Here is a 27481-nt window from a genome sequence, read left to right as displayed (position 1 = left end):
CTTTTATTATCAAATTTGCTTAGTTCTCATGTTATTCTTTGATGAATAGATATCTAGATAGATAGCATGCACATGCCTGAAGCACTACATGACAGGAAATAGTGCTGCCATCTAGTGCTCTTGCTAATGCATAACATTACTGCAAAACTGCTGCCTTATAGTGTTGCAGACACGTGCACACTCCTGAATTTACCTTCCTGTTTTTCAACAAAGGATAACAAGAAAATGAAGACATTTTGATAATAGAAGTAAATTGGAAAGTTGTTTAAAATTGTATCTTTTAGGGGTTTGGAGAAAGTCCAGCAACTTGTTAGGAAAGACATAAACTGTGTAAAAACATTTGAGGAATTAAAAAGTGAATTTAAGTTAGCAAATAATGAATTCTTCGCATATCTACAATTAAGACATTACATCTACGAACTGGTCAGAAAGGCAGGTTGGAACTGGGTCATGGGAAAAATGGAAAGTTGGCTGATACTAACAAAAAGTGGATATACGTCAATGACTTATTGTTACAGATTTTTAAGCAGTACTAAGGGATTCTCTACATTAGAACAGATAACATTGGGTTGGAATAGGTTAATTGTCTCCAACAACATAGAATCAAAATGTATCCAAAAGTCTATCAGAAAAGTATCCCAGGCCACACTCTCAGCGACTTGGAGAGAGGCACATGTCAAATTGTGGCACAGAGCATATTTTACGCCAGAGAATGGTCATAAATTGCACAATGTAAATTTTAACAGGTGTCCAAAATGCTCCTTCTTCGAAGCTGATTTAAAACACATGATATGGAGCTGCCCGAAAATCAGGCAATGCTGGCATAAACTAGAATATTGGCTCAATAACATGTTGGGGATCTCCCCTCTGGGTCTCACATTCACGCAGGTTGTATTTTGTATAAAACAGAATGAAACATTCCCAAGAAAAACTAGTCATTCTTTCAATTCTAGCAGTTAGACATTTAATTATCAAGTGTTGGAAAAAACATAGGGCTCCTACAATATTAGAAGTCAAAAACTATCTAAAAAAACAATGCATCTTAGAGCAAAGAGACACTAACATAAGTAATGAGGAGGATATTAAACTATTTTTTAAGAAATGGTCAGCTTTTATCAAAAGTTACCCAGAAAATGAAATAGAGTATATGATCTTCCCATTTAGAAATTCAGAGCTGGTACAGCTGAATGTCTGGTAGGTGGGGGGAGAGGAGGAGAGAGAGAGAGGAAGTTTCCCCCCCCCCCCCCCCTTTTTTTCTTCCTTCCTTTTTTTTTTTTTTTCTCCTTCTCCTTGTAGGAAGTAGGTAGCTGGTGGTTGTTTTTGGTTAAATAAAATGAAAAATCGGTAAACTGTTTTCAAAGTTTAAGAATGGACCGTGTAAAGGATGATAACAAATATATATGTCATCTTGCCTTTTCTTTTTCCTTTTCTGTAATATGTTTGCTGTTGATATAAATAAAATATATAAAAAAAATTGTATCTTTTATTTGAATCATGAAAGATTTTTTTTAGGTTTTATGTCTCTTTAATGAGATATCAAAATTTAGAAAGGCATAATCAGACGTGCAGATTTATGTATCTGCAAAATATGTAAAATCATTGGAATTAATTAATGTATTTATTCTGCCGCATTGACTATTAACACCCAGTCTGTTGTTTATTCCAACACTTGGTCATTCATTTAGGATTTAAAAATCCTCCAATGTGACCTGCTCGACAATCTTAATCCGCAACTAGAAAAAAGGTGCATTAGGCAAGTCATAGAAAACAATAAAGCCAATTTGCAAGGACAACTGTCAATCCCAGAAGCATTTCTGCAATATAAGACCCTGCCCCCAGAATTTTCCAATCACCAAATAAATAATCATGTTTTAATCAATACTCATTTACAATGAAAGGCTCAACTGTTAGGAATTAAGGTTTCTGAAGGTTAATCTAAAACCTTTGTCTGAAAAGAAGAAGAAAATAAAGAGACTTTTGTTGAGCTCTACTTTTAGATTAATCCTTTTTTTTCAAGACGGAAGTTATGTGAACTGTTCTTGCACAGTATAGACATGAGCAGTGGTGATTCTATATACTGTTGGTGCTAAGTGATAATAAACAATAAACTATCCTATCATTTCTTTAGGACAACAAATTCCTTACATACCCAGTGCTCTTCAAAGAGCAAAGTGGGGAGATATTAGATATTTAGATATTCAGCTTTAGACATATTTTGCTGTAAAGAAATGCCCCAGCATTGATTGAATTCCAAGATGTATAAAGCTACTGTATATGTTTTTTTGCAAACATTAGCTTTATTTAAATAGAAAAGTGTGTCAGTTTACTTATACAGGAACACGCTAGCCAATCTGTTTATCCAGATGTTCGCTGCTTCTTACACCTAAACCTGCAATGTTTAAAAAGGGATAATAAAACACACAATTCAGCTCAACACAAGGAATCCAGCACCAAGATAACAATCAGCAATATTCCATAGTTGCTGTGCTTGAGCTCACAGCCACATCTGGTCATTTTAGCTTTTTGGCTGATTATTGCCTCGATTTGAAATGGACAGTAAAGTAAAAAAAAATAAAAAATTCATGATTTAGAGGAAGCATGTCATTTTAAACAACTTTTCAGTTTACTTCAATTATCAAATTTGCTTTAATCTCTTGGTATCCTTTGTTTAAAAGCATATCTAGGTGGGCTCAGGAGCAGCACTATTGGAAGCTAGCTGCTTGGTGGTTGCACATACAGTATCTCACAAAAGTGAGTACACCCCTCACATTTTTGTAAATATTTTATTATATCTTCATGTAACAACACTGAAGAAATGACACTTTGCTACAATGTAAAGTAGTGAGTGTACAGCCTGTATAACAGTGTAAATTTGCTGCCCCCCTCAAAATAACTCAACACACAGCCATTAATGTCTAAACCATTGGCAACAGAAGTGAGTACACCCCTAAGTTGAAATGTCCAAATTGGGCCCAATTAGCCATTTTCCCTCCCCGGTGTCATGTGACTCTTTAGTGTTACAAGGTTTCAGTTGTGAATGGGGAGCAGGTGTGTTAAATTTGGTGTTATCGTTCTCACACTCTCTCATACTGGTCACTGGAAGTTCAACATGGCACCTCATGGCAAAGAACTCTCTGAGGATCTGAAAAAAATAATTGTTTCTCTGCATAAAGATGGCCTAGGCTATAAGAAGATTGCCAAGACCCTGAAAGTGAGCTGCAGCATGGTGGGCAAGACCATACAGCGGTTCCACAGGACAGGTTCCACTCAGAACAGACCACAGGGCAGTATTCCAACATGATAACGACTCCAAACACACCTCCACAGCAACCACTGCCTTACTAAAGATGCTGAGGGTAAAGGTGATGGACTGGCCAAGCATGTCTCCAGACCTAAACCCTATTGAGCATCTGTGGGGCAGCCCTCAAACGGAAGTTGGGGGAGCGCAAGGTCTCTAACATCCACCAGCTTCGTGATGTCCTCATGGAGGAGTGGAAGAGGACTTCAGTGGCAACCTGTGAAGCTCTGGTGAACTCCATGCCCAAGAGAGTTAAGGCAGTGCTGGAAAATAATGGTGGCCACACAAAGTATTGACACTTTGGGCCCAATTTGGACATTTCCACTTAGGGGTGTACTCACTTTTGTTGCCAACAGTTTAGACATTAATGGCTGTGTGTTGAGTTATTTTGAGGGGACAGCAAATTTACACTGTTATACAGGCTGTACACTCACTACGTTACATTATAGCAAAGTGTAATTTCTTCAGTGTTGTCACATGAAAAGATATAAAAAAATATTTACAGAAATGTGAGGGGTGTACTCACTTTTGTGAGATACTGTATATGCCTGTTGCCATTGGTTCACCTGATGTGTTCTAGCTAGCTCCCAGCAGTGCATTGCTATTCCTTCAACAAAAAAGAATATTTGATAATAGAAGTAAATTGCTATGTTGCTTAAAGTGTTATGCTATGTCTGGATCATGAAAGAAAAATTGGGAATCATTTCTCTTTAATATTGTTGTTTGAAAGAAAAAGAAAAGGGTATTGTTATTTTTTATTATACTTTATATATAAATGGGTCAACATATTCCGCAGTGCTGTCAATGGGTACATTTAATTTAAATAAAACAATGACATTTACAATTTAGAAGGGTAGGAGGGTAAGAAACATGAGGTGAGGGCTGCAAGGGTGAGAATTATGTTAATACAAAGTTAGATTAGGGGAAATATTAGGTAAGTGGAATTTGTTTATTACTGAGTTGGGTGGTAGGCTTCTCTGAACAAAAATGTCTGCAGGGAGCATTTAAAAGAAGAAAGGTTAGGGGAAAGTCTGACAGCACAAGGAAGAGCATTCCAGAGGGTAGGTGCTGCACGACAGAAGTCCTGCATTCTAGCATGGGAAGAGGAGGAGCAGGTCATTGTTGGATCTTAGTGGACGGGCTGGAGTATATTTGTTGATTAGAGAGGATATGTAGTGGGGAGCGGTGCTGGTGAGAGCTTTGTAGGTGAGGGTGAGAATTTTGAATTTAATTCTGCTGTGAATGGAGAGCCAATGAAGGGACTTGCAGAGATGTGCAGCAGATACAGAGCGACAGGAAAGGTGGTTAGATTGGTGGAGGCATTTAGAATGGATTGAACGGGGTAGAGGTGGTAAAGAGGAAGGCCAGTAAGTAGGTTATTGCAGTAGTGAAGTCGGGAAATTACAAAGGAGTTGGATTATTTGCTTTGTGATATCAGAGCTCAGAAAAGGGTGAGTCTTGGAAAGATTGTGTAGATGGTTGCGTCAGAATGAAGAAAGTGATTGGATGTTGGGGATGAAGGACAGATTTGATTCAAGTTTAACTCTAAGGCAGCATACTTGAGGTGATGGGGAGATGGGGATGCTGTTGACAGGGATAGAGAAGTCAGAAATTGGAGTAAAGCTAGAGGGGGGAGTAGAAGGAGCTCAGTCTTGGACATGTTAATCTTTAGGTGGTGAGAGGCGATCCAGGAATAAATGCCAGATAAGCAGATGTGAGAAAGGACAGAGGAAGAGAGAGCAGGGGAGGAGAGGTAAATCTGAATGTTATGATATAAGCATAGAGGTGATATTTGAAGCCATAGCTATTGAGAACTTTATACAAAGTAACAAAGTCCTCCAGCTCCTCAAATATAAAAAACCCTTTATTAATATTCCATCATTGGTCCAATAATCAACAGCAACATTTTGGGCCTAGCTCAGCCCTTCCTCATTCATTTGCGCTGAGCTAGGCCTGAAACATTGCTGTTGATTATTGGACCCATGATGGAATATTAATAAAGGTCTTTTTATATTTGAGGAGCTGGAGGACTTTGTTACTTTTTATATGGCTATTTGAGACTTGGTAAGTCTCCTCCGAGCACTCCCATAACAAGTGCTGTACCCATTTGTGATTTTTGTTGATAACTTTACCCAGTAAAGAAGTATAAATGGAGAAGAGTAGAGGACCTAGAACAGATCCTTGAGGTACTCCAGCTAACAGAGTCATTGGAGAGGAGGAGTCACCAGCAAATGAAACAGAAAGGGACCTGTGAGAAAGATAAGAGTGGATTCAAGAGAGAGCAGTGTCACAAAGGCCAAGAGAGCTACGGCTAAGCTAAGCCTGTAGCAGAAGGAGCTGGTCAACTGTGTCAATAGCAGCTGAGAGGTCAAGTAAGATAAGTATAGAGTAATGGCCATTACTTTTAGCAGACAGAAGATAATTTGTAACCTTGGTAATGGCAGTCTCAGTTGAGTGTCGGGACGGAAGCCAGATTGCAGGGGGTCAAGCAAGGAGTTGGAGAACAGGAAGTGGGTTAGACACTTGTAAACTAGTTTTTCTTGGGCTTTTGATGTTAGTGCAAGCAGAGTTAGGGTCAAGGGAGGGTTTTTTGAGTATGGGAGGGACCTTTGCATGTTTGAAAGAAGATGGGAATGAATCTGTAGAGAGAGATAGGTTGAAGATTTGAGTAAGAGCAGGAGTGAGGGTGGAAGACAGAGAGGGTATTAGATGGGAAGGGATAGGGTCGAGCGGGCAGGTAGTGAGGTGTGAGGAAGATGGAAAAGAACAAACTTCAATCTCAGGGGTTGGATGGAAGATGCAGAGGGTGCATAGAGGGTGACTGGGCCTGGAGTTGTAAGATTGCAGGTTGGTTTTGGGAGGTTGCTTCAGATAGTATGTGTTTTGTTTAAAAAGTAGTCTGCCAGGTCTTGAGCACTAAATACAGATGGAGGGGATGTTGCAGATGGGTAGAGGAGAGAGTTGAAGATAGAGAAGAGTCTTTAGGGTTTGAGGAAAGAGTCGATTTGAGAGAAGAGAAGTAGGTTTGTTTGGCTAAGTGAAGGGCAGATGTGTATGAACGAAGGATAAACTTTTAGCGGAGTCTTCTTTATTACAAAAAAATAAAGTACTTGCATAGTTTTGTTCAGAGGAATCTTTTACACATTCCCCTATGTATATAACAACTTAGGTCTTTTCAAGGAACAGCACTACACACATTTGTATTGGGGTTGTGGGGTTGTGGATTCCCCCCCCCCCCCCTTGTTTTATGCTTTTTTTTAATGTTATGTTTATTGAGACAAACATATATATATATATATTATATATAAGTCACATCAGTCAAAACACAAATATTTATAACCAAAAGAAGTGAAAAGTAAGGTTTATACCACCCATTTCTAACTAGAAAGTAATTTTACCTTTCAATATTATCTTTTCATAGGTAATTAATGTCAAAATAAAGCAATTCTAATAAATTCACTCTCAATTTAAATTTGTAGATGATCTACTTACATAGCCCATAAAGTTTATTTTTTTTTAAAAAATGTATAGTTTTGCTTATTTTTAAATAACATTGCTCTGATTTTCAGACTCCTAACCAAGCCCCAAAGTTTTATGTGAATACCGTCAGCTACCTTCTCCAGCTTGCTCCTGTTTGTGTAAAGGGTCTTTTCATATGCAAAACAAGGGGGAGGGGGAGTGTCTTATTTCCCACTTGCAGTGGGCTTTCCAGCTACCTTTTCAACAGAGCTAAACTGAGAGCTTCTAAGTAAATTTTTAAACCATTTTATACTGGATTTTTATATTAGTATCTGTGCATCTTATTCTTTATAGTAGTGTCTATTACATGCAGTTATATGAAAATGAGTGTATACTGTCCCTTTAAAGGGAGTTTAAATTTTGCAGTTGTTATCTACTGAAACCATTTGGGGACGGTATACAGCAGATAGCAGTGTTAGCCTTTAGAAATCAGCAGGAGGCACTTCTAGCTCTGGGAATGAGAAAATTCCCAATTTTCAGAGCTAAATTACATGAAAGAGGGTCAAAATAAATAATGAAAGTACATTGCAAAGTTGTTTTACAAAACATAACTAAACATTTTATATAAAAATCTCAAGGTGCTTACTGCCTCTTTAAGACTTCCCTTACACTCTTACATGATACATTATCTTGTGGGGGAAGTTATGTAGCGTTCGCACAGGAAACGCAAAACAAACTTCTTATAAGGATGGAACTATCGCTATTGTCCCAGTGCAGCACAGCATCATCTACAGCTTTGATTCCAGGAGGTAAAAGCTACACAAATTATATTCTTTGGTTTCTCATTTCTATTATAGTGGAAGTGTATTTATTTTATTCTTAGCTGTTAGTGTTACATAGTACAAAGTACCTTGATTTGCAAAACCGCTATTTATAGAATACTTTACAAATGGGTTTTACCAGTTGGTAAATAATAGCTGTCTCTATTGCAAGTTGTAGAATACAGTTACAATTTCAAATTAGCTTAAAACACATGACTGGGTGTTGGCACTAAAGTATTAGTAATCACTCCTTTCTTGGCTCATTTGTTTTCCTATTTTTCATTTTTGTTTGTCTCAGCTTCCTTTTTAAAAATTAAATTAATTAATAAGTAAATATGTATTCCCTCTTGGAATGAGCTAGAGTGTTGGTGCCTGTGTGTGTTTGTATGTGAATTTGTATATGTTTGTGTGTATTTTCATGTACGTGTGTGTGAGTGTATGTGTGTGTATGTCTTTGTATGCATGTGTAAGTGTATGTGTATATGTTTGCAATGTTCATGTATATCTGTGAATATTGTGTGTATGTGTTTATCTATATGCATGTGGTGTATGTGTATATGTGTATGTGTGCAATGTGTATTTATATATGTATACTTATGTGTATGTGTTTATCTGTATTCATGTGTGTGTAGGTGTATGTGTATATGTGTATGTGTGCAATGTGTATTTATATATGTATACTTATGTGTATGTGTTTATCTGTATTCATGTGTGTGTAGCTGTATGTGTATATGTGTATGTGTGCAATGTGTATTTATATATGTATACTTATGTGTATGTGTTTATCTGTATTCATGTGTGTGTAAGTGTATGTGTATATGTTTGCAATGTTCATGTATATCTGTGAATATTGTGTGTATGTGTTTATCTGTATGCATGTGGTGTATGTGTGTATGTGTGCAATGTGTATTTATATATGTATACTTATGTGTATGTGTTTATCTGTATTAATGTGTGTGTAGGTGTATGTGTATATGTGTATGTGTGCAATGTGTATACTTATGTGTATGTGTTTATCTGTATGCATGTGTGTGTAAGTGTATGTGTTTATGCATATGTGTGTAATGTGTATGTATCAGTGTATACTTGTGTTTATGTGTTTATCTGTATGCATGTGTGAGTAAGTGTATGTGTTTATGCATATGTGTGCAATGTGTATGTATAGGTGTATACTTGTATATGTGTTTATCTGTATGCATGTGTGTATGTGTGTAATGTGTATGTATCAGTGTATACTTGTGTTTATGTGTTTTCTTGTATGCATGTGTGTGTAACTAGTGTAAGTGAAATCTTCTGCATTGGAGTAATAGGAGAGGGGGCCTTATCTTATTAATAGCAACAAATATAATTATTAAAGACACATAATACAATTTTATATTGTCATTCATTATTTATCTTGCTCCATTTTCCAGTAATTAAACAGTTTTTTTTACTATATATTTTTTAGCTCAAATACTTATGTATTTATTAGTGCCTTAAAGGGACATTCTGGTCAAAAATGTAAATGTCCATAGATGAATTTCATCTTTGAATAAAAACAAATTTGCAATATACATGTATGCATGCTTCTAGTAAAAGTTATCACTGTTTACATGTTTTTCTGCACGTGCATGTGAAGCATAGCTAGATATTCTCAGTACACTAGTATTTTAAATACTGCAGCTGCTCAGAGCACCAGTGGAACTTTTATTATGTCAGCAATTACCAAATTTAGGGCCAGATTACAAGTGGCGTGCTAACTGTTGCGTGAGAGTGATATTGGATTTTTGCGTGCGTCGGAAAGAGCGGGTGTCAGATTTCTTTATTTTATCACTTTCTGTATACACACATACTTCTTTATAGTATCTCTGTCTGTATATTAAAGCCCAGTACTTAAAGAGAACAATTTAAAATGAACATTTTATTACTTATACCCCTGAACCCCAACTGGGAGTGCAATTTCTTCTGCTGGCTATGTTTTCACAGCTTTTCTATAGCCTATAATTAAGTATAGAAACTTTCAGTATAGGTGGGGATACCACAGGCACAATCAGCTATTTTAAATGCTGAAATAAAGGTAAGTTTGCTATTTGTAAAAAAAAAAGTAATACACTTTAGCAGGTAGAATTGATAATTGGGAACAAATTAAAGGGGAGAAAAATATAGGGTACACTGTCTCTTTAATATGAAATGATTTTATATTGTATCTAAAGGTCGCGTGTGTTTAATAATCAGTTATATACAAATATGTACCTCAGTTCATGGGGCATGAAACAGAATATGGGAGATTGTATTTATAAAGTGATTAGTTGTGTGTAGTAAAACAACTTTGCAATATACATTTGCTTTTTACTTTTTCTGATGTAGGTTTTGCAATTATTTTAGAATTACAATTATAATTGAAAGTGTGCACTGCAGTAATGCATGTGTCTAACCCTGCTACATATCAGTCACTAATTTGTCATAGCAGAAGTTATTCAATAACATACAGCAAAACAATGCAAATGTTACTAACAACATGACAATAACAAGCCTTCTCTTTGCCAGTGATAAATTCTGATTGGCTCTTCCAAGTAATGCACATGGTAGAATAGAGACAGTTTGTTAGCTGAAAAAAATGGCAGCAAAAAAAGGTGTTAATGTATTCCGAATGTTTTCACAAAAGGGTTTACTAACACTGAGTCAGATAATTGAATTGTGTAATGTAAGAAGTAATAAAAAATGTTATATATAAAAATATGCCATTTTATTGTACCATGTAATGATTAGTAACAAATGAATAATAATAATTATAATAATTATAACAATAACAGCAATATTAAAATATTATAATACAATTATAAATAATAAAATAATAATAGTAGTAATACAATATTATTATTATTAATAATAAAAATAAAAACTAATAATTATAATAATAATAATAATAAAATAATAATATAATAATAATAATATAATAATAATAATAATAAAATAATAAAATAATATTACTACTACTACTACTCTTACTAATAATAATAATAATACTAAAAATAAATGATAATAATAATAATTACAATAATATTATTATTAAAAATAATAATACAATAACAATAAAATAATAATAATATTATCATAATAATTAAACATATATATAATATACTACTAATAATAATAATAATAATAAAATATAATAATAATGAAATAATAATATAATAATACAATATAATAAAATAATACAAATAATAAAAAATATACAAAATATAATAATAATAATAATAATAATAATAATAATAAATAACATAGAATTGATATAAAAAGACAAAGAAAATGTTGCAGCTATTCAGTCTCTGCTTCATTGGTCAGCTATAGAATAGTAGTTTCTCATGTAACAATGGGGCTTTATGAAAATGAGCTGTATGAGGCCACAATATCAAGGGAGAATTCTAATTTCACATCTCAGGTTTCAGCACATTTATATAAATAAAGCTCCCTGGTATTCCCATATTCCTGTCTACATTAAAACCTCAGACTTTATTTGATCTTTTCTGCAGTGTAATGTTTAGAATAGCATTATCCCAGCCATAATAACTTTTCGCATACTTCCTTAGCGTTCTGTTAATAACTTCTGTTAATATCCCATGCCTTTGCTACTATATAATATGCCGTAAAATGATAAACACAAACTCAATGAGCTGTATAGACATTTTCAGGAGCATCAAATGCCTGAAATATTTCAAAATAAGGGAATTTAAACCTTAGAAACCACTGTCTGATTTTTTTTCAGCAGACAAAAAAAACACCTATTTGATAGTAATAGTAAAATCTATCTGCAAAGTCCAACTTTATAAATCTTAGTGAAGCTGGTTTTGCTGTGGGTTTGGTTAGTTGTTTTATCTGTTAAGAGATTGAAAAAGTACCTATTTTCAATACAAAGGGTCATGAAGGACAACATTTTTCTTTCATGATTCGAATAGAGCAAGGAATTTTAAACAACTTTCCAATTTACTTCCATTAAGGATCAATTTTACTTTGTTCTTTTGGCATCCTTTGTTAAAAAACATGGAGGTAAGCTCAGGAGCGTGCACGTGTCTGCACCACTATATGGTCTCAGTTTTTGCAAGAATTTTATACATTTCCAAGAGCACTAAATGGCAGCAATATTTCCTGCTATGTAGTGCTCCAGATAACTTCACGCTACCTATCTAGGTATCTCTGCAACAAAGAATGACATGAGAGTAAAGCAAATTTGATAGTAGAAATAAATTGGAAACTTTTTTTTTTTTTAAGATTTTAGGGCAACTCATATTTTCTTTCAAACATTCCTGTAAAAACTCAGGGTGCTAACAAGGTTTTTCCCCCGAAGGTTGAGTGTGGTCTTGGTGGGAATCATCATTTTATGCTTCACTTTTATTTAAAGGGACAGTGTACTATGATTTAAAGCTCCCTGTATCTCTAGATTTCCCTGTTCATTACATTATACACAACCTCTTCAAATGAGGCTTGACCACTCTGTTGTTCAGTGGACCCATGACACTATGAGTATACTATTTAGACCGCCCTGGGAACTTGGATCCTGACCCAGAGACTGTGCAGCTTTCTCACGCCAACGTTCAGTCATCAGATTGGCTCTGTTACTTCAGTCACTGACCCAGAACATGTGTTCAATAAGGAGTCATTTCAGAATAAAAAGGCTTCTGTGACCGTAAAAAGATCCTGTAGATCATATCACATTACTCACTACACCCACTGAGATCTAAAGCTTCTTATCCCATAAATGTGTACAGTAAATATTGCTTCTTTTTGACATTCTTTATAAAGTTGCTCATTAAAGGGGCCATAAACATTCATTTCCCCCCTGTAACGTTGCAGCAAGCGCACACTTTATAACTACAATAGGACGTTTACCTTCTGCATATATAATTTTCATTTACATTTATTTTACTTAAAAAGTCATCAGCTGTGAGTTGGAAAACTCTCCTTCCTGGTGCTGTTTTTTAAATAATGTCACAGGGTTGTTCTTCAATCACAACTCACTTGATCATGTTGTTCAGATAAATGTATTATTATTATTATTATTATTCTTTATTTATAAAGCGCCAACAGATTCCGCAGCGCTGTCCATGGGTACAAAGATAAAAGTACAGTACAATACAATATAAAAGACACCAAAGTTTAACAAAACAAATACAGGGGGAATTGAGGGCCCTGTTCCCGTGGGAACTTACAATCTAGATGGTAGGAGGGTGAGAAACAGGAGGTGGGGACTGCAAAGGTGAGAATGATGTTAGTGTGGAGTTAGATGGGGCAGCAGTTAGAATTCATTTTTTACTGATTTAGAGATAGGCTTCCATGAACAGAAAGGTCTTTAGGGAGCATTTAAAGGAGGAAAGGTTAGGGGAAAGTCTAACAGCTCTGGGAAGTGCATTCCAGATGGTTGGTGCTGCACCACAGAAGTCCTGTAGCCTGGCTTGGGAGGAGGTGATGTTAGAAGATGCAAGGAGCAGGTCATTGTTGGATCTTAGGGGGCGGGCTGGAGTATATTTCTTGATGAGTGAGGACAGGTAGGGGGGCTACGTTGGTAAGGGCTTTGTAGGTCAGGATGAGAATTTTGAATTTAATTCTGCTGTGGATGGGTAGTCAGTGAAGGGACTCGCAGAGAGGTGCAGCAGATACAGAGCGTCGGGAGAGGTGGATTAGCCTAGCAGAGGCATTTAGGATGGATTGAAGAGGGGAGAGGCGGGAGAGAGGGAGGCCAGTTAGTAGGTTATTACAGTAGTCAAGTCGGGAGATTACCAGGGAGTGGATTAGCTGTTTAGTAGTTTCAGCACTCAGAAATGGACGGATTTGGAGATATTGCGTAGATGGTTGCGACAGGAGGAAGAGAGCAATTGGATGTGGGGAATGAAGGAAAGATTGGAGTCAAGTGTAACTCCTAGGACACGGACTTGGGGTGATGGGGAGATAGTGGTGTCACCAACAGTGATTGAAAAGTTAGGAACCGGGGTAGAATTAGAGGGGGGGATTAGAAGGAGCTCAGTCTTGGACATATTGATTTTTAGGTGGTGAGAGGCCATCCAAGAAGAAATGCCAGATAAGCAGACACCGATGTGAGCAAGGACAGAAGGAGAGAGTGAAGGGGCGGATAGGTAGATCTGGGTATCATCAGCATAGAGGTGGTAGTTGAAGCCATAGCTCCTGAACTGGATAAAGCAGCCAACAGCTTTATTAGGGTTAGATGTAAGCTAGATTTATCTGTGCGGCACTAAAGGGACATGAAACCCTGAAATAATTCAGATAGCGAACACACTTTTTTTCCTGTTGTAAATCTTTCTCTAATTGTCCTCAGCAGAAAAGATTGATAAGGGAGAAACTCAGGCCTAGATTTGGAGTTCGGCGGTAGCCGTCAAAACCAGCGTTAGAGGCTCCTAACGCTGGTTTTGGCCGCCCGCTGGTATTTGGAGTCAGTGATTAAAGGGTCTAACGCTCACTTTTCAGCCGCGACTTTTCCATACCGCAGATCCCCCTACGCCATTTGCGTATCCTATCTTTTCAATGGGATCTTCCTAACGCCGGTATTTAGAGTCGTTTCTGAAGTGAGCGTTAGAGCTCTAACGACAAAACTCCAGCCGCCTGAAAATAGCAGGAGTTAAGAGCTTTCTGGCTAACGCCGGTTCATAAAGCTCTTAACTACTGTACCCTAAAGTACACTAACACCCATAAACTACCTATGTACCCCTAAACCGAGCTCCCCCCACATCGCCGCCACTCGATTAAAATATTTTAACCCCTAATCTGCCGACCGCCACCTACGTTATACTTATGTACCCCTAATCTGCTGCCCCGAACCCCGCCGACCCCTGTATTACATTTATTAACCCCTAACCTGCCCCCCACAATGTCGCCGCCAGCTACTTAAAATAATTAACCCCTAATCTTCCGACCGCAAAGCGCCGCCACCTACGTTATCCCTATGTACCCCTAATCTGCTGCCCCTAACACCGCCGACCCCTATATTATATTTATTAACCCCTAATCTGCCCCCGTCAACGTCGCCGACACCTGCCTACACTTATTAACCCCTAATCTGCCGAGCGGACCTGAGCGCTACTATAATAAAGTAATTAACCCCTAATCCGCCTCACTAACCCTATAATAAATAGTATTAACCCCTAATCTGCCCTCCCTAACATCGCCGACACCTAACTTCAAACATTAACCCCTAATCTGACGACCGGAGCTCATCGCTACTATAATAAATGGATTAACCCCTAAAGCTAAGTCTAACCCTAACACTAACACCCCCCTAACTTAAATATAATTTACATCTAACGAAATAAATTAACTCTTATTAAATAAATGATTCCTATTTAAAGCTAAATACTTACCTGTAAAATAAATCCTAATATAGCTACAATATAAATTATAATTATATTATAGCTATTTTAGGATTAATATTTATTTTACAGGCAACTTTGTAATTATTTTAACCAGGTACAATAGCTATTAAATAGTTAAGAACTATTTAATAGTTACCTAGTTAAAATAATAACAAATTTACCTGTAAAATAAATCCTAACCTAAGATATAATTAAACCTAACACTACCCTATCAATAAATTAATTAAATAAACTACCTACAATTACCTACAATTAACCTAACACTACACTATCAATAAATTAATTAAACACAATTCCTACAAATAAATACAATTAAATAAACTAGCTAAAGTACAAAAAATAAAAAAGAACTAAGTTACAAAAAATAAAAAAATATTTACAAACATAAGAAAAATATTACAACAATTTTAAACTAATTACACCTACTCTAAGCCCCCTAATAAAATAACAAAGCCCCCCAAAATAAAAAATTCCCTACCCTATTCTAAATTAAAAAAGTTACAAGCTCTTTTACCTTACCAGCCCTGAACAGGGCCCTTTGCGGGGCATGCCCCAAGAATTTCAGCTCTTTTGCCTGTAAAAAAAAACATACAATACCCCCCCCCCAACATTACAACCCACCACCCACATACCCCTAATCTAACCCAAACCCCCCTTAAAGAAACCTAACACTAAGCCCCTGAAGATCATCCTACCTTGTCTTCACCATACCAGGTTCACCGATCCGTCCTGGCTCCAACATCTTCATCCATCCCAAGCGGGGGTTGGCGATCCATCATCCGGTGGCTGAAGAGGTCCAGAAGAGGCTCCAAAGTCTTCCTCCTATCCGGCAAGAAGAGGACATCCGGACCGGCAAACATCTTCTCCAAGCGGCATCTTCGATCTTCTTCCATCCGGTGCGGAGCGGGTCCATCTTGAAGCAGGCGACGCGGATCCATCCTCTTCTTCCGTTGTCTCCCGACTAATGACGGTTCCTTTAAGGGACGTCATCCAAGATGGCGTCCCTCGAATTCCGATTGGCTGATAGGATTCTATCAGCCAATCGGAATTAAGGTAGGAATTTTCTGATTGGCTGATGGAATCAAGTTCAATCCGATTGGCTGATCCAATCAGCCAATCAGATTGAGCTCGCATTCTATTGGCTGATCGGAACAGCCAATAGAATGCGAGCTCAATCTGATTGGCTGATTGGATCAGCCAATCGGATTGAACTTGATTCTGATTGGCTGATTCCATCAGCCAATCAGAAAATTCCTACCTTAATTCCGATTGGCTGATAGAATCCTATCAGCCAATCGGAATTCGAGGGACGCCATCTTGGATGACGTCCCTTAAAGGAACCGTCATTCGTCGGGAGACAACGGAAGAAGAGGATGGATCCGCGTCGCCTGCTTCAAGATGGACCCGCTCCGCACCGGATGGAAGAAGATCGAAGATGCCGCTTGGAGAAGATGTTTGCCGGTCCGGATGTCCTCTTCTTGCCGGATAGGAGGAAGACTTTGGAGCCTCTTCTGGACCTCTTCAGCCCCCGGATGATGGATCGCCAACCCCCGCTTGGGTTGGATGAAGATGTTGGAGCCAGGACGGATCGGTGATACCTGGATGGTGAAGACAAGGTAGGAAGATCTTCAGGAGCTTAGTGTTAGGTTTCTTTAAGGGGGGTTTGGGTTAGATTAGGGGTATGTGGGTGGTGGGTTGTAATGTTGGGGGGGGGGTATTTTATGTTTTTTTTTTACAGGCAAAAGAGCTGAAATTCTTGGGGCATGCCCCGCAAAGGGCCCTGTTCAGGGCTGGTAAGGTAAAAGAGCTTGTAACTTTTTAAATTTAGAATAGGGTAGGGAATTTTTTATTTTGGGGGGCTTTGTTATTTTATTAGGGGGCTTAGAGTAGGTGTAATTAGTTTAAAATTGTTGTAATATTTTTCTTATGTTTGTAAATATTTTTTTATTTTTTGTAACTTAGTTCTTTTTTATTTTTTGTACTTTAGCTAGTTTATTTAATTGTATTTATTTGTAGGAATTGTGTTTAATTAATTTATTGATAGTGTAGTGTTAGGTTAATTGTAGGTAATTGTAGGTAGTTTATTTAATTAATGTATTGATAGGGTAGTGTTAGGTTTAATTATATCTTAGGTTAGGATTTATTTTACAGGTAAATTTGTTATTATTTTAGCTAGGTAACTATTAAATAGTTCTTAACTATTTAATAGCTATTGTACCTGGTTAAAATAATTACAAAGTTGCCTGTAAAATAAATATTAATCCTAAAATAGCTATAATATAATTATAATTTATATTGTAGCTATATTAGGATTTATTTTACAGGTAAGTATTTAGCTTTAAATAGGAATAAGTTATTTAATAAGAGATAATTTATTTCGTTAGATGTAAATTATATTTAAGTTAGGGGGGTGTTAGTGTTAGGGTTAGACTTAGCTTTAGGGGTTAATACATTTATTAGAATAGCGGTGAGGTCCGCTCGGCATATTAGGGGTTAATAATTGAAGGTAGGTGTCGGCGATGTTAGGGAGGGCAGATTAGGGGTTAATACTATTTATGATAGGGTTAGTGAGGCGGATTAGGGGTTAATAACTTTATTATAGTAGCGCTCAGGTCCGCTCGGCAGATTAGGGGTTAATAAGTGTAGGCAGGTGTCGGCGACGTTGAGGGGGGCAGATTAGGGGTTAATAAATATAATATAGGGGTCGGCGATGTTAGGGCAGCAGATTAGGGGTACATAGGGATAACGTAGGTTGCGGCGGTTTACGGAGCGGCAGATTAGGGGTTAAAAAAAATAGGCAAGGGTCAGCGATAGCGTGGGCGGCAGAATAGGGGTTAATAAGTGTAAGGTTAGGGGTGTTTAGACTCGGGGTACATGTTAGAGTGTTAGGTGCAGACGTAGGAAGTGTTTCCCCATAGGAAACAATGGGGCTGCGTTAGGAGCTGAACGCTGCTTTTTTGCAGGTGTTAGGGTTTTTTTCAGCTCAAACAGCCCCATTGTTTCCTATGGGGGAATGGTGCACGAGCACGTTTTTGAGGCTGGCCGCGTCCGTAAGCAACTCTGGTATCGAGAGTTGCATTTGCGGTAAAAATGCTCTACGCTCCTTTTTTGGAGTCTAACGCAGCATTTGTTTGAACTCTCGATACCAGAGTTAAATTTATGGTGCGGCCAGAAAAAAACCCGCGGAGCGTTAACAGCCCTTCTACCGCCAAACTCCAAATCTAGACCTCAGGTTCCAACATGGTGGCTCCTTATAGAAAAAAAAAATTACTTTATATAAATTAAAACTTTAAACTTACTCTTCAATATTTTAGCTACTGATATCATTTTAAAAAATACATCTGTATACTATTTTCAGGCTAATCCTTGCTTTGAATACACCATTACATTTAACAAGTATCTAGTTCTGTTTAATGTCCCTTTAAGTATTATGAATGGTCATTGACCCTGCAACATTCCATGTAGTGATAGCTGAGATCACAGGACAGGCTTGTTTACATATTTCTCTAATTAGCCACATCACAGGAAACAATGAATATGAATCCAACTAGCCTCTTTACAAAGTGTATTCCTAAACTGCTCTTTACAAAACTTACTAAATTATTAAACACAATTACTGTGTGTTAACTACTTTAAAAACATTTCACATTTTCAGATTTTTTTGCAGTGCAGTTCTTTATTGCTAATATATATTATACCACTAGAAATAATTTACTTTTAATGCTCCCTAAATGCTTTTTTACTGGAAAATCATTAGGGATATGGAAATGGTTTATAGATTTGTGAGTTCCTATATATATTGTTTATATTTAATATGCACAGGAAATATCATTGATCAGATTCAGGAATATAGGCTGTTTCCATAACATTAAAAGCAGTCATTTACTTTATTTGTCTAAATGCTTCATTAACCTAAAGTAGCCTTTTACTACGCACCATTCACTTTAATGTGCTGTGTCCTGGGGTCTTATGAGAAGTTCAGGGTCCGTAGAGAATTTCCCTAGTCAGAGATGAGACAACAAATGATGTCATCAAATAAAAATTCCCCATATGTTTAGTGCCAAACCCTGTATAGGCTTTTCATTATAACTAATTGTTTCTTTTCCTGCCTTGTCAGAGTGGTTTGTGTTTGACATTATGTACTCCGTAAAAATAATAGGAATTTTAAATCAGGGGCCCTGCAAACTGTTGTGTTAAACAGACATGAAACCCCCAAAAAATGTCATAATTCAGATAAATTATACATTTTTAAACAACTTTCCAATTTACTTCTATTATCAGTTTTGCTTCATTCTCTTGGTATCTTTCATTGAAGATGCAGCAAAGCACTCCTAGGAGCTAGCTGAACACATTTGTAAGCCAATGGAAATGGACATACTAGTTCAGCCACCAATCAGCAGCTAGCTCCAAGATCCTGGGCCTATCTAGGTATGCTTTTCTACAAAGGATACCAAGAGAATAAAGCATATTAGATTATAGAAGTAAATTGGAAAGTTGTTTTAAATTGTATGTTCCATCCAAATCATGGTAGAAAATGTATGGGTTTCATGCCCCTTTAAAGGGATATTCTAGTGAAAAGGTCATTTTTTGCCTTTGAGCATTTAATTTTTTTGAAAATTCCCTTGTTTGGTTATGTGCTTAATGTCTTCCAAATTATTAAACACAGTCCTGGAACACTCACTTTCTGCTCCATATGAGCATATGGTCTGTGCTAGGCTTTTTTCTGTTTGGCTCATCAGCAGTTATAGTGGTGCATTGACGCACTTTGAGTATTAATCTAATTTGTAGAGTTAACCACATAGTTAAAGAGCAATACAAGTTTAAAAAGAAAATCATTTTATTACTGCACTATTGCTTGCATATAACAATGTGTTAAACCCCTGCAAAGGGATTAAACACACAGTTAAAGTCAACTCCATAGTAGCAATCCACTACTGGGATCTAGCAGAACACATTTGGTGAGTTAATGACAAGAAGCATATATTTGTAGTCACCAATCATCAGCTTGCTGATCCTAAGCCTACCTAGGTATGCTTTCCAACAAAAGATACCAAAGGAACAAAAAATGACAATGGAAGTAAATTGAATGTCTCTTAAAATAGCATCTCTATCTTTCATTACCCTTTTAAAATAAAATATTGTAGTAAAATAGAGCGTTGTATTGTTACACTAGAATGCATCAGCAATGTCACAGTTATGCAGTGACAATTTACTCTTGTGAACTCCAGATTTATGACCAGAAAAAATATTTAAAAGTCACTTAAGCTAACAAACAAAAACAAAGTGTCTGGAATGTGACTAAATCTTTCTCAGGTATAATTTTTAAACAACTTTTCTATTTACTATTATTATGAAATGTTCTTTGTTTTTTTTATATCTTTTGTTTGAAAAACGGGGATGTAAGCTCAGGAATGTGCACATATCTTGAGCACTATATGGCAGCAGTTTTGCAAGAATAGTATCCATTTGCAAGAGCACTAGATGGCAGCACTACTTTCTGCAATATAGTGCTTTAGACACTTACCTAGGTATCTCCTCAACAAAGAATATCATGGGAATGAAGCAAGACCGTGTTATTTCTGGTGACCAGAATGGAGGAGGGAGGGTATAATAGTGCGGTTCTGCCGCTTGCTGGGGGACCTGCGCTATTATAAACAAGGAAAACCTTAACGACCGGCAATGTACATGGTATGTTGCGGTCGCTAAGGGGTTAAAGTGATGGTAAACTTCCCCTCTGTATAAATAGATACAAAATGTTAGTGATATTTTAGATGCAGTTTAATTCATCAGTTGTGATGAAGATGCGCTATAACTTACTTTTCAATATAGATATGAAATTCAAATACTTTAAAGGTATTTTTTTTGTGAGCTAACGGTTTAAACTGTTCTCCGATCAGTGCTCTAACCGTACAGCATTTTTTTTTAGCTAGAGCGCCAATTGGAGAACAGCTCAAACCGGTATCTCACCAAAAAAAGTTACTTTTGATGTGGTTGGAGCGCGGGATATTTTAATTTCAGCGCTACATTCAAAAGTATAGCTCATCTTCTTTACAACTCCATCTAAAATATCACTAATATTCTGTATCTGTTTATACAGATGTGACAGAATAATAGTGTTCACATCGGAACAAGGTTCTGATGTAAACATGATGCGATCATGGGGGACTGCATAAGTGTCTAGGCACCCCCCCCTCATGCCAATCCTTGCCTTCGTCAAAGCAGGAGGCTGCAAGATGCCGTATAATTGAAAGCACAAAGAGAGAGCGCCTAATGGTGTAATATCGTCAAGATCAAAAGTGATACAAACATAAAAAGTATCTGCCAAGTGGATACTCACAAAGAGCTTAGCACTCGCAAGTAGTGCATACAGGCGGGCTGACCTTTGTACAGCAGTCAGCACGCTGAATGTGTGGAAGTCGTGTCGGAGATCTTTCAGCTCGTGAGTTTTCCTCCAATCTGTCTCTGCAAGTGTTTGTATTTCTCCCAGGCAGTGACCTTTTACCTTTCTTTGCACCAGCGTTCTTTGGCGGCTACTAGCTCCTCTTGTGAGCTGGATGTCAGCCTCTTCACCTCCGCCGGTCAGCCCAAGATGCCGTATAGGTTAAAGCTCAACACTGTTAAAATAGCATGGAACATCCTAACATAATGAAGGGTTAATGATGCCTTTAACCCCTAAAAAAAGTTTTCAAACCAGGTTCACTGCTGAGCTGGTTATGAACAGGATATGACTAATGATTGGTGGCTTTTGTTTTTATGCCTCTCCTGATTGGCTAGCCTGCATTTTAGAAACAATTCATTTTGGTACCTTAGCAAACATTTATTAACCCCACCAATGTATTTGTGCAATAATAAAACACTTTAGCTAATTAAATGATTATATTGTTACATTATGTCTTTTCAAATCTGAGCTATAGGAAATGTGGTATCTCATGTGCTAAAGTAAGATCCTGTATCTTTAATATTAACCACAGTTTCTCTGGGTCAGAATAACAGCAGGGCCCCTGCAAACCAAGGGTTAAATAAACTCCAGCATTGACTTATGACGTATAATGACTCTCAAAGTCATTGCTGATATTCTCTTTTTCCCCTCTTGTATTTGCTGTGGCTCCTTGTTTGATATCTCAGCGTTACAATCTCTCATTTGAGGACATAAAAGGACACACAAGCGAAATTCCACCTTATGCAGATATCCCTAGGCTCCGCCTACTGCTTATTTCCCTGTCTTGTGTTAGTTGTCTGCTTTGTTTCCTAATAATAATCAATCTCTGTCACTAAAAACTAAATAATACTGATGATAGGGCCCTAAAAGCACAATGTATTTGTTGGCTCGGAGTTTGCTGACTTTTTTTGGACTGATGCAATATCTGGCATCTGCTGCTGGATGAAAAATATAGCAAGATATATACAGTGTTGTAACAAGCAATACTTTAACTAGTCTTTTTTAGAGAGGTTTGCATTAGGGTAGTTGCCATTAAATAAAGAGAACTGTGTCTCACAATAAAGTAATTATTTATATATATAAATAAATATAATATCAATAAACCAGAAACTAAGCACTGCATTGCAAAAAGTCTGCATACATAATCATTTTTTAAAAGCAGGGCCATCCTAAGATACCTGTTAGCAGGGCCGGATTTACAGCCCAGGTGCCAGAAGGCACCAAAACTTAAAGTGCCCTCTCGCTCCCGCCCACTCCCCATCTTTTAAACGGTGACCTTAAAGGGAAACTGAACCCAGAATTTTTCTTCTGTGATTCAGATAGAGCGTGCAATTTTAAGCAACTTTCGAATTTATTCCTATTATCAATTTTTATTCATTCTCTTGCTATCTTTATTTGAAAAAGAAGGCATCTAAGTTTTTCTTTGGTTCAGACTCTGGACAGCATTTTTTTTATTGGTGGATGAATTTATCCACCAATCAGCAAGGACAATCCAGGTTGTTCACCAAAAATGGGCCAGCATCTAACCTTACATTCCTGCATTTCAAATAAAGATACCAAGAGAATAAAGAAAATTTGATAATACAAGTAAATTAGAAAGTTGCTTAAAGGGACAGTCTAGGCCAAAATAAACTTTCATGATTCAGATAGAGCATGTAATTTTAAACAATTTTCCAATTTACTTTTATCTCCAATTTTGCTTTGTTCTCTTGGTATTCTTAGTTGAAAGCATAACCTAGGAGGTTCATATGCTAATTTCTTAGACCTTGAAGCCCACCTCTTTCAGATTGCATTTTAACAGTTTTTCACCACAAGAGGGTGTTAGTTCACATATTTCATATAGATAACACTGTGCTTGTGCACGTGAAGTTATCTGGGAGCAGGCACTGATTGGCTAAACTGCAAGTCTGTCAAAATAACTGAAATAAAGGGGCAGTTTGCAGAGGCTTAGATACAAGATAATCACAGAGGTTAAAAGTATATTATTATAACTGCGTTGGTTATGGAAAACTGGGGAATGGGTAATAAAGGGATTATTTATCTTTTAAAACAATAAACATTCTGGTGTAGACTGTCCCTTTAAAATGTCATGCTCTATCTGAATTATGAAAGAAAAAAATTGAGTTCAGTGTCCCTTTAACTAAAATGACAGTGAAATAACATCACTAACGCATGTGTGGTAGCCATCTTTGTTAAGGCAGCTGAAACAGCATGAGAGGGGGAAACCTAATGTTGAGCATGCACAATATTCGCGGAGACCTTAACAAATAGATAGGGTCGCTGGCTGCGGGGAAGGAATTTATTATAGGAAAAGACAGGCGCCCCTCTAAGGAGGACGCCTGTAGGCAGATGCCTACTCTGCATTATTAGAAATCCGGCACTGGGTATTGGTGGTTCTGTGTCCACCAGACAAACTTTGTGTCCAGCACACACCTCTGCTGCTGGAGATGCGCCTTGCTGTCTCTGTGGGATCAGGTCAGGGTAATCTTAATTTGGACCTCTGAGGAGGCTAAGAGGTTAAACAACAGCAGTTTTAAAGGGACAAGAAATATGTTTGTTTGTTTGTTTGTTTTTTTAGATAAAACAATGCATGCGCTAAAAACTTTACAGTTTACTTTAATTATCAATTTTCATTCTTATGGTTTTTCTTTATTGAAGGAGCAGCAATCTGAATACAATGGTAAGACAATGAGTAAAGGCATCTATGTGCAGCAGCCAATAAGCGGCTAGGCTCCTGAGCCTACTTAGATTTGCTTTTGAAAAAGGATACCAAGAAAATTAAGCAAATTAGATTGTGGTGTAAAAGAACAAAACCATGATATTTCTTATACAAAATTAAACCTAAAGAAGCAATTTCTCATACATTTTATACTCTGCAGTTGGTATAACAAGGCACAGGAAACAATTTTACATTATACTGTCCCTTTAACTATTGGTGTGCAAACCTGCACTGCAAGTCTTCAAAACTGACTCTGCAATTTTATAAATGTACCTCAATGCTTTTTATCTGCCCTATAACACTCCATGGGGACTATCTATCAAGCTCCAAATGGAGCTTGATGCCCTGTGTTTCTGGTGAGCCTGCAGACTCACCAGAAACAGCAGTTATGAAGCAGCGGTCACAAAGACCGCTGCTCCATAACCTGTCCGCCGGCTCTGAGCAGGCGGACAGACATCGCAGGAAATCAACCCGATCGAGTACGATCAGGTTGATTGACACCTCCCTGCTGGCGGCCCATTGGCCGTGAGTCTGCAGGAGGGTGGCGTTGCAACAGTAGCTCTTGTGAGCTGCTGGTGCAATGCTGAATACGGCGAGCGTATTGCTCGCCGTATTCAGCGAGGTCTGGCGGACCTGATCCGCACTGTCGGATCAGGTCCGCCAGACAGTCTTAAATAGGGGCCTATACCTCAACAACTGCCAAGATGCAACACAAACAAAAATAATCTTGCTGTACAAAAGTCATTAATGCGCACATTGGGTAGATCTAGTTGATCTATGTATATATTTCAGCATCTCTGTGTATATGCACAATTAGGATGTATATTTTGTCCATTTTAAAATGTATTTACAAACAAGTATATATTTTTGTTCAAATTTTGAAAATCTGTTTGATTTCTCCTGTAAGAAGAGAATAAATTCCAAACTGGCACCTAATATTAGAACAGTTTGGACAGCCCTAATTTTTAACAAGCGGTGAAGAGATGCCCAGGTGCACCAGATTACATTTGCCAGTGGATGATCTGTGTATTACAGATGTCAAGTCTCCCTAATGACTTTTTAAGCTGACACTGGGCCATTTATACAGTGGTTTCATCTAATTCACTCATTTCATTTCAGATCAAACAAAAGTCACTGTTATTTAATTACTAAAATACAGCATAAAAGGCTTTAAAGTCTGTGATCTATAGATGGTTATCTTCAGATTGAAATTGTAGGAAGAAATGTTTTTTCAAAATTTTAAATCCCATATTATATTACTATAATATTAGTTTTTAATAAAATAATGACAAGAGGTGCTGTAAACATTCTTTATTTTAAACGAATACAATAAAACAATAGTGCATTTAACTTATGCATGTATTCAGGCTTTGATTAAATATTATTTGCTTGCAGTTTACTTAAAATAGTAAAATAAATAAATAACATAAAATGCTGTTGCGTAGAACATTATTACATGATTACTCACATATACAACACATTGGCTCTAGAACAGCAATGCACTACTGGGAGCTAGCTGAACACTTGTAGCCTCCAGTCACCAGCTAGCTCCCAGTAGTGATTTGCTGCTCCTGTGCCTACCTAGATATGATTTTAAGCAAAGGACACAAAAGAAAACAAAGTAAATTTGATAAAAAAAAAAGTAAATTGAAAAGTCTCTTAAAAATGCATGGCCCGTTACAGTTTAGAGCTAGAATTATGGCATTGTAATGGTGGGACAGATGTTTATGTAAATGGTTTGTGTTAAGAGCTGTAAAAAAAAGTTAAACACATCCAGAGAATAATCAGAAATTGAGAGATATCTTAAAGGGACCTTGACTAAAAATTCTATCATGCATATGAAAGAGCATCATTTACACAGGTCAAAAATATTTTTTATCTGAAAAATAATTAAAAGGGCAATAAGCAGAATATTGTATTCCTCATAAAATATATAATAATGCATCACTAAAAATCTTTGCAATGCAGTTGTATTATTTATTTTTGCTTTTCTTTATGTTATTTTTGTAGTTTATCTACTCCCCACAGAGAGCCTGGAGTGCATTGTGTAGAGACATACAGACACCCACAGGTACACACACAAACATATATATATATATATATATATAGAGAGAGAGAGAGAGAGAGAGAGATACAGACACCCACAGGTACACACACACATATATATAATTATATATATATATATATATAGGGCTAGATTTATCCTAGCTGAGGCGTACAGGGGCACGTATACACCTCATCTCGCCTGTGGCGGGGCGAAATTACCCGTAGATAATCAACATTGCACACGAGCGCAATTTTGCGTTCGCGTGCAATCCCGCCCCCTGCCCGCGCACAGCCAATCACACGTGGGCAGGAGCTGTAAATCTCCTCGGTCGGACTCGACCGAGGAGATTGAATTTCGCCACCTTAGAGGTGGCGAAGAGCGTAGGGAAGCAGCGGTCTGGTGACCGCTGCTTGATAAATCACGGCGAGCAAGTTCTTGTGAGAACTTGCTGCCGTAGGGGCTTGATAAATCTAGCCCATAGAGAGAGAGAGAGAGAGACATACATGCACACACACTCTCACACACATATATGAAGAGACATACAGACACACATGCACACTCTCTCTCTCTCTCTCTCTCTCTCTCACACACACACACACATATATATATATATAGGCATACAAACACATATGCAAATACACTCTCACACACACACACATATATATATATATATAGGCATACAGACACATATGCAAATACACTCTCACACACACACACATATATATATATATATATATATATATATATATATAGGCATACAGACACATATGCAAATACACTCTCACACACACACACACATATATATATATATATATATATATATATATATATATATATATATATATAGGCATACAGACACGTATGCAAATACACTCTCACACACACACACACACACACATATATATATATATATATAGGCATACAGACACATATGCAAATACACTCTCACACACACACACATATATATATATAGGCATACAGACACATATGCAAATACACTCTCACACACACACACACACACATATATATATATAGGAATACAGACACATATGCAAATACACTCTCACACACCCTGACCTATAAAGCCCTTACCAACACCACTCCCCACTACCTCTGGATTTACAGCCCAGGTGCCTATAGGCACCAAAATCTAAAGCGCCCCCCACACTCTCCCAGTTCACATGTATTAAACTATAGATGGTTATAGATGTCTAAAACTTTATAGAATTATGATTTTTTTTTTTGAGCAGCTGCTAATTTTGCCACATAAAATGCAGTCCATGATCTATAACAAAACACTCCAGACAGTATTTGCCCAGTATGATGAGATTCCAGTCAGA

General features: G+C 37.1%; 1 protein-coding gene across 2 annotated transcripts in view; it reads left to right on the top strand.

Annotated features, from left to right (window-relative positions):
- Positions 1 to 27481, top strand: part of CHST3 (carbohydrate sulfotransferase 3) — a 161029-nt gene that overhangs the window by 102059 nt on the left and 31489 nt on the right. The window contains exon 1 of one of the 2 annotated variants that reach the window (XM_053692020.1): positions 7537 to 7566. The exons of the other annotated variant lie outside the window; for it this stretch is intronic. The gene's annotated coding sequence lies outside the window, so the exon portion shown is untranslated. Of the gene's footprint in view, positions 1 to 7536; positions 7567 to 27481 lie in introns of those variants that run through there. 2 annotated transcript variants of the gene reach the window in all.

The sequence above is a fragment of the Bombina bombina genome, chromosome 9, assembly GCF_027579735.1.
Source record: "Bombina bombina isolate aBomBom1 chromosome 9, aBomBom1.pri, whole genome shotgun sequence".
NCBI classification, from domain to species: domain Eukaryota; kingdom Metazoa; phylum Chordata; class Amphibia; order Anura; family Bombinatoridae; genus Bombina; species Bombina bombina.
This window is presented reverse-complemented; position numbering and strand designations above follow the sequence as displayed.